General features: G+C 38.8%; 1 protein-coding gene across 1 annotated transcript in view; it reads right to left on the bottom strand.

Annotated features, from left to right (window-relative positions):
• Positions 1–16352, bottom strand: part of CNTN1 (contactin 1) — a 271298-nt gene that overhangs the window by 188613 nt on the left and 66333 nt on the right. The window contains exon 2 of the mRNA XM_076331302.1: positions 2350–2395. The gene's annotated coding sequence lies outside the window, so the exon portion shown is untranslated. The remainder of the gene's footprint in view (positions 1–2349; positions 2396–16352) is intronic.

The raw sequence follows: 16352 nt of genomic DNA, 5'->3' as shown, positions 1-16352 counted from the left end.
GTGCCATGCCAATTATGGGGTTATTGGCAAGGAAGGTGTGACGACATGTACACGGAAAATTGAGCATGAGGAGGAACAGTACAACAAAGGTGGATAAAATCTTTCTCAAACAGAAAAGGTGCATGAGAGCGATTTGATGGACCTCATCTCAGATACAAAACAGGTTTCAGGAATGAAAGCTCTGTCTCATAAACACCTGTCCCAAGGAAAAAAAGATATAATAAGGTGTATTTATAAGCACAGAGGACAGAACCTCTGTGAAAGTCTGCTTGCAGCAGCGTGCATTGCTACACGTTTGAGAAGCACGCTCTCCTCCCGCACCACCACACAAGGCCAGCTACTAGCTCTGTCAGATCTGGCTGATAAGAAGCTTCACTTATACCTGTAAATCAAAATAAGAGCCTAAGCACAGTTTCTGTGAGGACCAGAACTATTACTGTCTGGTATGACGCTAAGCACAGTACAATAGGATCCCATACTCAGTAAGGTGTAAGTGAGCTTTATCCCATACTCATCATCCAAATGGAAAGACACCCACCGACTTCCAGGAACTCTGATCAGGCAACTGGAATCACAAATAACTATTAATAAGCTGCACTTATGTCTTTGTTAGTGTAGAAATCAGCTTTCTAGAACATAAATAAAACCAGCTGAACAGAAGAGTTTAGCTCTCTCCAGACATTATGTGATAAATCAATGTCCAAAGACATTATCTGAAAAACAGTATTTCTAAGGGTAGAAAATATTTGGACTGAAATCATGCCTACAACATATGTCATTTCACTAGCACTGAACAATACAGTATACAAAAAGTCATGTCGTAATTTGGAAACAGACAAAACAGCCGGACAAATATTTGACTCTACAAGAATGAATTAAACAGTAAAAACAGAGATTTGGGGCTATTTTTCAGACAGGTTAGCTAACAATGACTATAAAATTAAGTCTGATCTACATTAATTTGTTAATTAAATTAAAATTAACCGAAGCAGTATGTAAAATAGAAATGCAAGGTGGTATTTCACCAAAAAAAACCCACAATGCATAAGAATTACTGTTATTTGCTCATATTGCACAGATCCCTTGGGTTCAGTACTACACAAATATTCAGCAAAACAGTTTGTCAATATATCAGTCAAAGACACTGAGGTTCAGACTCCCAGAAGGATTTGGGCTAGAGGTAGGTACCTACAGGATTCACTATAGCGCTTCTCTGAGCCAATGCCTTCCTTGTCCAGCAGCAGAAAATTAATGAAGTTATAGAAGGTAAAAGACGCAGAAGTTAAACATGTCAGTGCTAAATAACTTTAAGCCAAGGAACCATGTTTTGCCATTAGGAGCTGTGACTTCCTCTGGTCCTGTTCTACAACAGAATAGTGGATTTCACTTCAAGCATTTCAAACCATATACTGAAAACTGTTTCCAAAATTGTATTAAAATGTCTCTTGTTTATGTTCTTACTTGAATGATAGTCTTAGGAATATACATTAACTTAATGCAATCTTTCAGTGATCTTCAGGGGGAAAAAATAATGCCTGCAAACCCCTAATGAAAATCTAAGCATATTCCTATATGCAGCTAGATGGATTAGAAATCACTATGTGCAGCTGAGCTGCCACTGTTATTTCAACTATCCCTCCTACCAGACTAGCTTCATCAGAGGCATGTAATGTTGCTTACTGCAGTGTAACATGACTTTATAGGTAGCCCGAAGTTAGTCCACCTTCATATAGTGAATACCATCACACTGAGCTATGGGCTTCCAATTGCCCAGCACTATGTATATACAGAGCCAGGTCAGGAAGGGCTTTAGCCTGCTCTAACCTGATCACCGGGTACCACCTTACGTGTTTCAAACATCTATACATTGTGGAAGCCCGTAGGTCATTTCTGAATAGTCAACGAATATACAGATCAGGTCCTATGCTTCTGTATTATGTATACAAAAAGCTCATTTGGTGTGGCTTTCATGGCAGATACCGTCTCAGAAGTACAGACTACTCCAGCCGTCAGATAGGAACTGACAGATATGCATATCAAATACCAGTTCAAACCAGAGAAGTATTTGAATCAAAAAACCTTGCCAGTAGGCCTAATGCTAAAATGTTATATTTCAATATAGCTAACATTTAAAAACTAGTCACGTTGATGAGGTCAAAAGCACAACACTGCTTCTGTCCATTAGTTCAGCATACATTTCTGAATTAACAATGTTTTTACCACTTTTTCCATTGCACTGGCACCAATCATTTGCTAATAAGAAGCTCATATCTTTCACTTCATTAAACATGGTAATAAATAACTATTTTAAAACTGGATGCAAGAACTGAAAAAAGAAAAGTCACCAACCTCTAATAAGATGGAGTCTTTTTCAATGCAGATCCAGAGGCAGTATCTAGAATTGAATAAAGAGAGCGCTCAGTTGTTTGCTCAACTCTCAATTTTTCAATTACGAGTTCTGTTAGAATTTGTTATGCATACTTTCATAACATTCTATTATAATCAGCTTTTCCCAGATGTTTCCTGCAATTCATAAACATGTGGGTTTTCAGTTAGTCACTGTCTTGCATAAAGATAAGACGTATTAATAAAATCCTACCAAAATTAAAATTTAAAAGCAGAGTGAGCTTGTGTGGTTTTAATTTTCCTGATTACTTGATACACAAGCTATTATAGACTGCCTTTAAAAATAAGCTTGGGCACACATTTAGCTATTTCTGAAGTCATTAATACCTTATCACAAAAACTTGATCCTAGAGCGCTCTCTTGCAGTAAATTACACTGAGATGCCTGCTCAGATACATGCTGGTATACCATCACCAAACTCCTGCTTTCTCTAACACATTTCATTCTTCCCTTTATAGTATCTTTTCTGATCCCTCCTTATATTTGTCTCCATCCAGCAAATTTTGGCATGCCCTTCCAGAATGATTCAAAAATCTTTACTCAAGTTCTGCTTTGATTTCTCCTTTCCAAACCTTCTCCGATTCACAGCTGCAGATACTGTCAAACTACCTCCAAATCTTCATTTCCTCTCTTAGCAGTTTGGGTGTAATATCCACTATGCATCTGGTTCAGTGGATCCATGGTAGGAACTACACTACACTGGCACTACTTGCAATTTTTTAAATGCTTCCAAGATCTAGCGCAACCCAAACACATCATATAATACAGAGTACTCACTTCAGAAGTTGGCTACATAAACGAACAGATTTCCAGCTCATTCCCATGCCTGTATTTCCTTTTGTAACTGCAGTTCATCCCTATTATACAAACGATTTTTAAGTTGTGTTAATAGCGAAATGGACAATGATTTAAGTATGTGAATGTGAGGTAAGGAAATTTTTAGATATATAAGGTTCAATGCTAATTCCATGGGTGACATAAAAGACCCAAGCACTCAGGCTCCAAAGCTATACTACTTTGTAGGTAGCTTAGTCACGGTATGCTCGCTACTCTGTTTCTCCTGTTCTCTGGCTTACTGCAACGCAAAATCAGATCTGCCCTTCAGTGATTTGATGACCATTTACAAGATTGGAAATGTAGTAATTTCTCAGAAGGCTTCATTAAGTTGTGTAATTCTACTTTTTTCCACACGCTGCATGTCTGTGTAAAGAGACACAACCTTCTTGTGGCACCTTATCTCTAGAAGTTTAATGTCACAGTCTTTTCACTGTGCTGAGAGGAGAAGAAAGATGATGACTGTACTTCCAGGCTCATCCCTTCTCCCTCTTATAAAATAAGTGTACATGTTAAGACACTGGGGTTTAATCCTTCTGTTGCTGCTGACCTGGACAGAATATCAGAATATTCCCCATCCATAAAGAACATTTCTATTATTTCTACCTCCTCGTAAAGTACTCCCGAGAGTCTGTGGACAAAAATAATTTGAACTAATCTTACAGAGCCACATACCCAAAAGGACTCACTTTGTCATGCCTAAATTTTAGTCTCCATTCACTCCCTTGCTGAGTACATATTTGCATGGTCATAAGTCTTAGTAACTCTGAAAACTGGCTTTCAAGCAACATCTTTATCCCAAGTAGGAAGTTCTTGGAATAACAAATTATTGAGTACATCATCAGGATAATGCAATACATTCTGTCATTTTTCCACCACTTAGTATGAAGGTTTACATGTTTGCTTCATAATTTATTAGCTCGGGTGAAAATAAGCTAGAACACAGAAAAAACAACCTCAAGGTTCTGAATGGTTTTCTGAAATGACAAGCATTTAAAGAATGCCAATTTCTCATTAAAGTTCCCTCAGTTAACAATGTATTTTTCTAAAGTAAAGGCTTGAGAACTATTCCCTACCATATTCAGTGAAACACCCTAACGGTACTATACGATAGTCTTTCTATAACTTTCTATATCTTATTTTCCAAGATCCATTTGTGTTACACCAAACTCTGTACTTGTTGTTAATAGCTTTATATTCATTTCTTTCAACTGAAGCTTACAACTGCTGTGCAATGTAGGAAGCAAAAAAAGGTTAAAGAAATCAACAGACGTTAATTTCATCCTCAACAGGGCAACACTTGGTTAGAGGTGAACTGTGGTAGCTGTTAACACCTTCCTTCCCTTTCATCAGTGGATGAAATTGCTATTCCTGGATATTGCTATTCCATCATTTGTCAGTATTTCACCTCTGGAAGTTTTAACTTTACCTTTAGTAACCTATGTATTATGGAAAGGCCTGTCAAACCAAAATAGCTGCTAAAATAAAAAGCCGGACTATGGACATTAGGGAACTAGAAATGCATTTTCCAAGTGTGAAACGCAGGGGGACTACAGAAAAACTACGGGGCATAGAACTGTGTCGTTTTGATTTAAAACAAAACACGGAGTATCTAGAATGGTGCTGTTATCGGGGAAAAGATGAAACACCCAAGAATAGTCTGGGAAACTGTGAATTAAATAGGTTTATCCTTGCAAGTCTGGAACAGAATATAAATCTTTCTTGCTTATATGGTTAGCGTAGGACCATCATAATTTTTTAAAACTCATCTGCTGAAGAATACAGTACACATAGACACAGGGTGAGAGGAGGGGTCCTTCTAGCTTGGTATATTGACCTGGACAATGGCAAGCACTGGATGCTTGTGGAGAGAATATAGGAAAAGGGATGAAGGATTCTTGCTCTGCTGTACTATGCATGACTTAAATGAGAAAGAAAAAACCACACCAGTAAAACCAAACACAGATTCAGAGAGGTCTAAAAGTGAAAGAGCTCTGTAGGCCTGTAGCCCACAAATAAAAGAGAGACAGGCCTATAAACGGAGTATTTTTCTCTCTTTTATCCTCTAGAAAAAGAATTTGTTGACACCTATTAAAAAACCCCTTTCAACAAACCAGACAAGTACTGGCAGTTTGAATGTGTCCAGGCAATACCCAGGCCTGCAGTTCAGTGACGTCCCAGGGGATGTCCTGTCTTGCTCCTGGGTGGCAGGTCACACTGCTCAGACGACTCACCACTCAGCACCTCCCTGCCTGCCATGGGCACAGCGAATGGAGGGAGATGCTCCAGCAGGATTCACTCCTGGTGACAAAATAAGCCATCTTCCACAGACGACTCTGGGAACCTTCACAGTAGACTCCTCTTTCATATTTAAGCAATGACGCTGGAAGTGTTATTATTTTTCTCTATTGGTACCTGCACTGAGCCACTGAGTCAGCTGGGAAAGCGGTAGTACTTTACCTGGTTTTTTCATTTTACGAGAACAGACAGACAATATTGCATCAGGTGTTACGAAAACGTGATTTCATTATTTCAGCTCGTAACATAATGAAGACAGGAGGAAGATTTTTTTTTCAATTTTATCCCACTTTTCCCATTCACAGTGAGCTGTAAAAGATAATAAAGTAATTTGCTTGAATCACCATACATGAAAATTTATAGACAACCACACGGAATTTTAGATCATCTTTGCAGATTCAAATTCACTTCTTCAGCCTCAATCACACTGTGAGGCAAGAGAGAGCGCTGCGATGGAGAAAGATTACTGCTGAACTCAATAATGCCTAAGCCATCACGAGTAGCTCTTGAAAAAGCCACTTTCAGTGTTTGCTAATCAGAAGGACCCATTAGTTCAGCACCAGGCACTGGACGTGCACAGCAATGGCAAAAAAGGGTCATTATAAATTAACCTCCACTCAGATAAAAGCTTTTTTGTAATACTTATTATATATATGAATCCATTGCAGAGGACACTATAGGAGAAGTATGTCATGCAAAACATCACCCATGGAAAAGAAATATGGGGAAAATGAGAACTTTAGCAAACTGAAAGATGATTAATTTGTTTATATCAGAAAGATACTTGTATATCTATTATCTACTTAAGAATGGCTTCTGGATCAGAATACAGTATGCAGAGTCCTGCATAAATACAAAATTCAATGCTTTTTGTGCATGTTGAGGAGCTTAGATTTTCCAAGCTTCACAGAGATACAAAGCTGTTATCTATCTAGAGATATTAAGGTTCAATTGAAAATCAATATGCTAGTCTGCCACACTAAAAAAATGACCTTAGTACCAACCGTTAGATGAAGCATTTCTAAAGGCATAAATTGCATTCAGATTTAAGCTCTGACTTAGAATGGTAAGGACTTCTGACATTTTTCTAGCAGCTTTCGTGAAAGCTGTTCGTGATAATTTGCCTCCTTTCCATAAAGCCTTCCTCTGCATTTTCACCTAATTCTTTTAAGTACCTGTTTTCATGTTCCGACACATATGGCCTTTCCTACAAGTCCTTCACAAAAAAACCCCGCTTGAAAACTGCAGAAAAGATTATGTAGCTTAGCTCTTTCTGTAGTCTATTATCATAATAGCTAGAAAGTTCGACTTGCTCTTACTGCTTATGATAGAAAATGAAACTAACAAAAAGCTCAAAAATTACAGTGAACGAGAAGCTGTATTCAAAAATGCATAAAAGTTCTTCCATATCTTTCAAAAAAAAGGTAAAGCAAATTCTTGCCCTGTCTAGGCATTACTAAAGAACAGAAGCCAGAATGAGTATTCCTTGACCTACACAAACAATAAGCAAGAACATCATTTCATAGTGCCAGCAAGAATATAGCTCCAGTACAATAGAGGAGATACGACCAACACAAAAATGGTATAAAACACTAGATGAGAGATTCAGCTTTGTGGCTTGAAAACAGAAACAGAGCAGTATTTAAGAAATCTTCCTTTTTTGTCCTCTTAAGTTACAGTTTGGGTAGTAATGTCAAAGATATACCTGAAAATCACAGGTGCCACACGAGAAAGACACCAGTCAAAAGCACACACAAATTCATCTCACATTGTTGGAAAATTATAAATTAAATGGTTGGTTTAGACGCTAATTGAATTTTACATCAGCTGTATAACTTTAGTTCCCATCCGTTAAGCAATTTGTAATGCAAGCTCAGAGCTTATTCCTTTTTCATTCTTTTTATCTTTTTTGTTTTAAATTTGGATGTCAGGAAGCTGGTTTAGCAAATGCTTGCCTCATATAAAAGAAAATATTACAAAATATAGAACACACAGATTCCTACTGTCCATGATCTTTCCCGGAATGCTACAGAGGTAGCAGTGGAAAACTCAAAGTAAGTTTCCCCATCAGACTGTGAGCCTGCAAACCCATCAGCGCGCTCTCCCAGTCCCACCCCGGCTCCAGAAGCAGGACAGACAGTCTGGAAGTGCTGGGGCTGGAGACAGAACAACCCAGTGAGGCACACCTTGCCTAAACCATCACCCCAAGCACTGGGCCACCTCCTCTCTCCTCCTTCCCCAGTATAATCCCCACTGAGGGAGCTTCTCCGACTTTCCAGGGGAAGGAGGCACAGCTCCTGCAGAGGAGCAGAGCCCCAGCCCGTCAGGGAACAACATTTCTGTCTACTCACTCTCACTGCACAGGCAACCACAACGGATGCTTTCTAACTCCTAAGTGCCTTGCTCTGCTGCCTAAATTACCTTCTTCTAACATAGTATTTTTGTAAGTAATTTATCATATGTTAATTTTTTCTATCTGAATTTAGTGTTTTTATTGAAGGCTAGTGAATTTATAACAGTAATACACCCACCTGTCACAAAAAGTCAAATCAACCTTTTGCAATACTGCTCCGTGGAGGCTGCGTGTCTTAAAGGGCAGTTTCAGAATTTGCTGAAGAACAACAGGAACATGAAAAGAGTCTCTCGGCCCTGCCAAAGGAAATCAGCCTGCAAATGATTTCACTGATGGCAGGATTTCTTGTATGGAGGTTTTGTTCGGAACAAGCAAGCGGTGACTCTTGAGAAAAACAGGCAAGTCAGAGTGGTCAGCAAAGTTGGAAGTTTAACCAAGTCGGCTTCCAAAGGCCTCATTCAGCTTTTCCAGGAAGTTCTAGAAACTTCTGTTTCTTAGAAAATCTTCTCCTCAACCTTTAAATACCTACATGATCTTCTAAAATGTCTGAAATAGCATTTTTGATAATCTATTTAATATGCACACAAGTCTGACTTACGCAATCCCTCGTACTGAATCCCCTGTTCATTTACAATAAATGTGCACTTGTAAACTGACTATTGTCATCAGTTAAAATAAAAGACAGAGAAAGGAAGTCCTTCTTTAATTCAGAATATTTTTTCTGAAAGTTTCAAAAATCAGTTCCTCAAACTCAACAGTTGTTTAAGAGGCTATGGCATAACCTGCTAATGTGCTTGATTAAAGGGTGTATTATTTCAAATCAGAAATCTTGAAGCTGCTAGAAGTCATACATATACGCCTAACATGTCATTCCCATACATACATATTTCTGCTGACATAGCCACAGTGCAATCAAGGTTTCTTTAGCCTGGAAAGGGACAGGAGGTCCATGAGATGAAAAACTTTTATGAAGAAAAAAATGCACACCAAGAAAAAGAAACCGGTTGGTCAACTGATGTATACCATTCTGAGAATACTGAAATTACTTCCATTTCACCAATCATCATTTCAAAAACAGTATTTCTTTAAGAAACTTTAAGTAGAGCTACAAATATTGTTTGGTGAAGTATGCTGACCCAACTTACCTTCTTTTAATGGGTACAATTTTAAATTTTTGTGCAATTAGTATTAAAGAGAGAAACTTTAAGAATCAGGACCCAGAAAGGAAAAAAAAAAAAGAAAGAAATTAACAAGAAAAACACACAAATACTGCAAGGATGAGCTTACCAAACCTAGAAATATAACCTCACACACAAAATATGATTTATTAAACCTATTGTTCATGTAAATCATCAGAGAGCTTATTTTAGCAAAGATTTTTAGAAGGGTGATCACTGAAGTTTTAATGTATACTTTATTATCTGACTGGGGAAAGTTTGCATGAGCAAGGGAATAGACTGCTCGCCTCAGTAAGCATTTTCCAGCTACCGTCCGTATAGTATCCATCTCCAACAAGCAAGAACCACGCAGTGGGTATTTTCACTAAAATGATCAGCAGTAAAAGTGAACAAACGTGACAATTAAAGTTGTCATCTTTCACCTCTGGAAACCAGGGGGTCACTTTTACTCTTTACTCCAGAAGGAGCTTTACATCTGCGTCACAAACCAACATGAAAAACCCCGATGTAAGTTTAATTTCTCCCACCCAAGTTTTGTGATGAAGACACAGAGCCGAGGGTGCCCACCTCACCTTCCCCCAGGGAACCTGTACCGCTCTCAGAGCACCCATTTGATTTCAGTCTATTTACCATGGACTTGCTCTAGTTTGGATGGAACCTTAAGACAGCAGAGAGGACTGGGTACTGGCTCCCTGTCAGCTAACGTAAAACACAGGCCATCACCAGGAGAGAATCCCGAAACTCATCTGGTGCCTTCGCCTTTCCTGGCTCTGCATTCTGTTACAGCTGCATGGAGCAGAAGGGAGTTGGTTCAAAACCCTCTTACAAAAATTATTTTAGTATGTCTGCTGGGCAGAAGACCTCACCATCAAGTCTCCTTCAGGCTGGGGCTATTGTAAAAGTCACACCAGCTTTCCTTAAGCTGTGATGTTAACTTAACTAAGCTCAATTGCTGGAAGCCAGGCTTAGATTCATTTAAAAAACAGGTGCATTCACAGAAAAGTCTGCACTGGTATAAAAAAATTTTAGTTAATCAGATGCAAGCTCAATCTTCAGAAAGCTCTTTCGTTCCAAATTTCCTTCCCATTTCCAAGGGTTATGAAAAAAAATGCTGAACTTTTGCGTAAGCTATTAACTGTAGGATCATGGAAAAATCACAAAACTATCTACAACCCTGGAATAAAACCAAAGTGTAGCACAGCACAGGCACAGGAAAATGCCAGAGGCCATCAGCCTGCAAATACAAATCAGAGTGTAAAGGAGTGAGGTAAAACCAGTTTTAGTGGTAGCAAACAGAAAAACAAGTATAATGTGAACTGGAAATCAATGAAGAAAGTTCATGTAAGCCAACTGTGCTAGAAAACCTGTAAAAATATCTCCAAGTGGATTTACGAGAAGGCAGTAAGGGACCCCCACCGCTAGCATGAAACTTGTCCTAGCACCAGTGTGCTAATGACTCATCATAACCTCACTCCACTGCTCCTCCAGTTCTCCTTGAGAAGTATCAACACCACCAGCCTGCGGACCCGGAGGATGCCAAAAAGGTGAGTGTAACACCAGAGATGGGAAAAGGCACTAGAAAGTCCGTGTCTTAACTGTATTATTAACCATAACGATGGAGCTGGACTAACAGCTGTATTTTGATTAGAAAGTTAAGACTTTAGTTAGGCTAAAAAGTAAACTCTTAGCTCCACATATTACTCACTACTCCCTCTCTCCCTGTAACAGGAGCACAACACCTGCAGCCCCAAGATGAGCACCAAAGCCCTGCATTGACCAGAGCTACTGCAACAGACAGAAAAAACTACACTTCCAGCTGCCACCACTGAGTTACGAGGTTAAGCAATTTTTAAAATTGATTTGGTTGATCACATCAATCTCATCATCTTCTACTAGCTGCAGGCTGTTTCATTAGTTATTGAGGTCTGCAAACGGGGAACTAGATCTGTGAGCAGCGGAGATCCAAGCTCTTGCCTTTCTACAGGCGAGTCCATTGTGAACCCAGGCTGTAAACAAGACAACTTCACGGTGCAAAAGAGAATGCTATCAATATGCTAAGAGCCTCTGCAATGCCTGCTCCCCATTTATTCTGGATTTAGCTCATGGAAAAACTCCTGTGGGCCAGAGCTGGAGTCACTGCTTTCGCAAGGAATAAAAATTGAGTATTATTAGTTATGCATTCATACTGGAGGTAAATCACAAAGCAGGGAGACAGATATGGCTCCTGCCCTAGAAATTACAAAGGCTCTTATCCTGGAAAGATTTACACATAAGTAACTCTATTCATGCAAGTAATCCTGCAGGACTGGGATCTTATTTAGTCTTTCTTCAGAAATTGAGCCTCTACGAGCAGCACAAAGATAATGCTTCCACTTCCAATAGCAAGTAATTCTTTTTATATTAATGTTCTACCACTCATTTAGCTGTAGCATTGCTAAGAGGCTTTCCAATGTATTAAAATATTTTAATTATTAAAATAATATACACAATTTGCATTTGAACAGCATATTGTCTGGTTCAAAAAATACAGCAGGAGGTACTCTCTATGTATTAGGAAATCTCTTAACTTACCTCTGTGAGGCAATGATGTTACCCAGCGGACAGTGTGAAATTCTGTTCAAAACCTCCTTCTACAACTTAAACCGTTCCTGATGCAAGAGGAAATCGATTCTGACAAGGCAAAAAAGATCTGCCCATGGCAAGCTAAGTATACGTATGAATTTCTGTTTCTATAAATGTAAAAAAAAGGTTAAAAAAGGGAAAAACAAAGATGCTTGCTATTCTACTAAGACACAAAGAAAAAGTTTCTTCTTTCTGATTAAACCACCTTTTGTTCTAGAGAATCTTCAAGTTGGTTTTGCTGGTGTTGTTCTGGTACCCATGAGATAAATTGTAGCTATGTAAGGCATCATCCTTCCACACACTATAGCACTGGAAAACATAAAAAGTCTCTTTGTATCTGCCTGGGTGTGTGAGATGTAGTATTCCGGCAAATGTCTTAACGGGCAACAGGTTAGCAGCACTCTGAACTGCAACCCCCCCCCATCTACGTTACTTTAATGCTGATCAAACATCAGAAAACCAAGAAAATAATCTATTTCATAGCTACCCTCACCACCCACATACCATTAATTGTTAGCTGGACAATTAAATAAGCATCTCTAAAAAGATGGGGATATTTAAATGGCAACCAGTATTTTGAAGGAATTAGTAAATTTTATTCCACACAACATCAAGAAGTTCCCTATATGCCATTCATTACTAAAGTGTTTTTTTTCAAGCTCTGACTTCACTGATATTTGTGCATCTTTAAACTGCCTGTTCACTGAAGGACAACACTAGATCATTAGTTACTGGATTTCAGTGATCCAGGGAGCATGTTTGGACTGCACACAGATTTTGCCTATGCACTATACTTTGAGTATTAGATGCAGCAGATTGTGTGGGGTGTCCCTCTCCTAGCTGTATCTGGGTTTGGTCCCTATCCCAAGTGACACGGACTTGTGTGAATGCGTGGATTTCATTAGCATAAGCAGTAAAAGCCAGACAAGTGAGAACGCCTTGTATACTAGGTTATTATAAGTGGACATCAATAAAGAATTAGGTGGTATTTCAGTGAGGTACCAGTATTGCGGCTCAAGGTGGTATTTCCAGTATTCATTACAAAGGATGTTCTTCACCATTAACCAGAGCAATTGCTAGCTCAGTTAAGGCTAGATATGAAAAGTGCTTTCCTATTTCAGAAAAAACATGTCAGGAAGTGGAAAAAATCAAATATTTACTGACTCCCTCATTCTCATGTATTGTAGCACTACTATATTTGCTCAGAAAGATAACTTGACAATTTGAAAAAATTGTTACAATAGAAACATTTGCTGAAACAAAAAGCATCAAATAAAAAAGGTTTGCCAGAGTAGGCCAAGCTCAAACGATTTATCAAGGGCCTCCAAGTTTAGGTTTGTCAAAGACCTGTAAAATATTTCTGTTTGTAGACGAAATAAATCATCTTTTACCCTCAAGAATAATGTTAGCAAAGCGTATTCAATCCACTCAGGCAGAGTTATGATAAAAACCCCGTTCACCTCTGGACATGGAGACCTTCAATCCGTCACTGTAGAATTTGATAAAAATGTTCCGGGAACTGCCAAAAGGTTCAGATTTAATTATCAGTGGAATCAACAGAAAGATTGCAGAAAATTACAAGTTCTACATCATTTAAGTTTTCTGATTGCTGACTTCTAAGCTTCAGAGGCAGCCTGCATTACCTTCTAAACTCTAATTCATCTGGTCTAGAAAGTCGTTCATTTCCACTCCGGAGAACATAAAACTGTCACCACTTTGAAGTATGTTCCACAGGCCTGGATTTACTGGGGAGAGCAAGGAGTTGCATCTGCCCTTGTTTCTATCATGCAGAACACCAATTAAATGAATGATGTGATTCTTCATTACAGGATTTTCAGCTAGTCAGTGCATGCTCAAGAACTAAAAAGAGATCCAGATTTAGCTCTACTTATGAAACGAGAAAGCACATTATATCTGCTCCTTGGGAACAACCAAACAATTTTTAGTCATGCCTTGGATATAAATGGAGTAGGATTGCCTTAAACTTTCTGCCAGGTAGCAGGATGATATATAACTTAGTCAGTCTGAGAACTGAAACTGGAAGACGAAAAGAAAAATCACTAATAATTCTGCAATCCTCAAGGTGCTAATTTGTTTCTCTAACAAAATCAGATGGGATATTCAAAATACCACTACCACAAGTATCAAGGCCCAGGAGTAAACGTACTGCTGTTTAAATGGTATGCAATAAAATAACTTCAAAAAAAAGAAAGTAAGCATTTGGGTATTAGTCTTTATTTATCCTGCATGGCACAGAACAGAACCTCTAAAAGCATGATACATTAAAGGCACTTCATTTTTTTGTTAAATACTGCTATGGCATTTATCATCTTTATTAAGAAAAAGTACCTGTAAAGAAAGGACAGAAAAAATGTATACTTCTAGCTGTACTAGCAAGTAAATACCCTTTTTTATATCTGACGTGTTTCCACATTGCTTAAGAATTCAACTGTGCATAGTAAAACAGAAAATACTTGGCAAATTTTTCTTTGCATTTCTTTAAATGCCTGTAAAACAACGTAAGTTGCTGCACAAGTAGACAACTGAAGAAGCCTTCATACATGTGTCCTACAACTTCACCTGCCTGCGCTGCCTCAGTAAGAAGTCCAGCTCCTTCCCCTGCCCTGCAGGATCATACACCATCCCATGGCACCTACAACTGATCTCCACGTTCTGTAAATCACCCTCCACTTAGACTGTCCCCATAAACTGCCATGTATCTTGCTTTAGATCTCGACAAGGTGTAGCCAGGTCTGCAGGTGTGTGTGCTCCTGGCAGAACAGGTAACCACCGAGGTAACCCTCCTCCTTACTGGGGCCAGTTGCAGTCATTTTGGAAAATTCCAGCCCTTCATCAAGTTTGAATTAGAAATTGCACAATAGGTTCAAAAGCTACCAGAGAAACACCGGTGAGCGCACAGTACAATGGCCTAAGTCTCATTTCCTTAAAAACAGGCTAAACATTATGCAGGATTTTTTTTTTTTTCATTAAATATTTGTCTGGAAAACGAGATACTGATGAAACCCTTAGCATGTCATGGGCTTTCTATGCCATGCTACTAATGCAAATCTCACACTTATATATAGCCAGGGTAAATCAGCTTCTCTTGGGTTAATAAGGCCAATTTACCACGCTTTTTTCACTTCTCTAAAATGAATCAATTAGTGAAAATATTATTTTATGTAAAATTAGTCCATTGAGAACTGAACTAAATCATCAATTCCTGTCACATGAACTACCATCTCTAAACGTCAGATATTCATCCTGGTAAGATTCTGATCACTTGGGTTGCATTCAATCTGAATCAAAATTAAAACCTTTTCTGTTCCATTACACGCTTCCTGATCAAACTGCCCTTCCACAGAGGCAATTTTTGATGTTAAAAAGAAACACAAAACAAAGAATGTTTCCTTTAAGTCTAAAATGTCATAAATAATAAACACATCCTTTCTTTCCTTACTGCCCAATTTCTGAGATACCAGCTCATATTCCATATTGAATGATTTAATGATTTTATCTTGGTGCCTAGTGAACCAAAGTCTCCTCTGTAAAACCAGCACATATCCTTTCACACAGTTTGGCAGAATCAGCATTCTAGACCCAGAAAATGCTAACTCTCTTTACCACAGCATCCCTAACAGTCCATCTCCTCATTTTTCTATTAAGCCTCCCTCCTGGGCTTAAAACCTGAAAGTTGTAAGAAACCTATCCATATATTAGGCATGCAGCCAGATCAGACCTACACAGTACTCTGACTTCTTAGATCCATTAGAGGGTGTGTTATACTACCAGGGAGTCATCTCCCTTCTGAAGCAATACAGTAAAAGCATTAAAATATGTACCTCAATGTTATGGTATATAGATGTAGACTTCTGATTAGCTTCATAATAAAAACATAAGATCCAGAATAATTCTCTGCTGAAGAGACTGACCCGTGCCCCAGGATAAACTAGACAGCACTATACACCTTTAGACCTGCCTACCCCAACTAAGGCGATGTTTTAGTGGGTATAGATGGAAATGAAAAGTCCAAGGTGGATGGAAGGCACCTTTTCTTTTTCTGCAGAGCTCACGGCCACCGTTACAATTTCCCCAAACTGGAGGGGGTTGAGAAAGATAACAATGTAAGCATTATTAACTTAACTATAAGACTGTAAATGCGGGAGGCTAACCATGCTGAAGTTCTGATCATCTGTTTCGCATTTCTATGAGTCATAAGAAACAGATTTCTCCATTGGCAAAAATAAATAAAGCACTGAATATTGGGATTTTGGATGACCTCAGCTGACAGGGAAGAAAAGCAAGAAAATCTGTCAGCGATATACATGGGCCTGTGTCATGGAAAATGAGATTAGGATTGTTAGGAAAACATGATGAGAGCCTTCCTGATTGACATTACATATATTATGTCAGATCACAGAGAACCCAGTGAGACCGGGGCTCCGTTAAGCTATCTATATCATGTCACGCAGCACATCACGGCTCAGCCTGTGGGATGCTTCCACCCAGCCTGTGGCTTTTTTTTTTCCTGATCCAGAAGATGCAGAGCAGCTGTTTGAATGGCAAACACAGCTCAAATAGTCAGAAGTTCCTCTTGTGCTTGCAAATGGTCCCACACTGCAGGGCTGCTGCGCGCTCTATCAGTGCATAAGAGGAGGTGG

Source organism: Aptenodytes patagonicus, chromosome 1 (assembly GCF_965638725.1).
Source record: "Aptenodytes patagonicus chromosome 1, bAptPat1.pri.cur, whole genome shotgun sequence".
Classification (NCBI taxonomy): Eukaryota; Metazoa; Chordata; class Aves; order Sphenisciformes; family Spheniscidae; genus Aptenodytes; species Aptenodytes patagonicus.
Note: the sequence above shows the minus strand (reverse complement) of the source record. Positions and strands in the feature narration are given on the sequence as shown.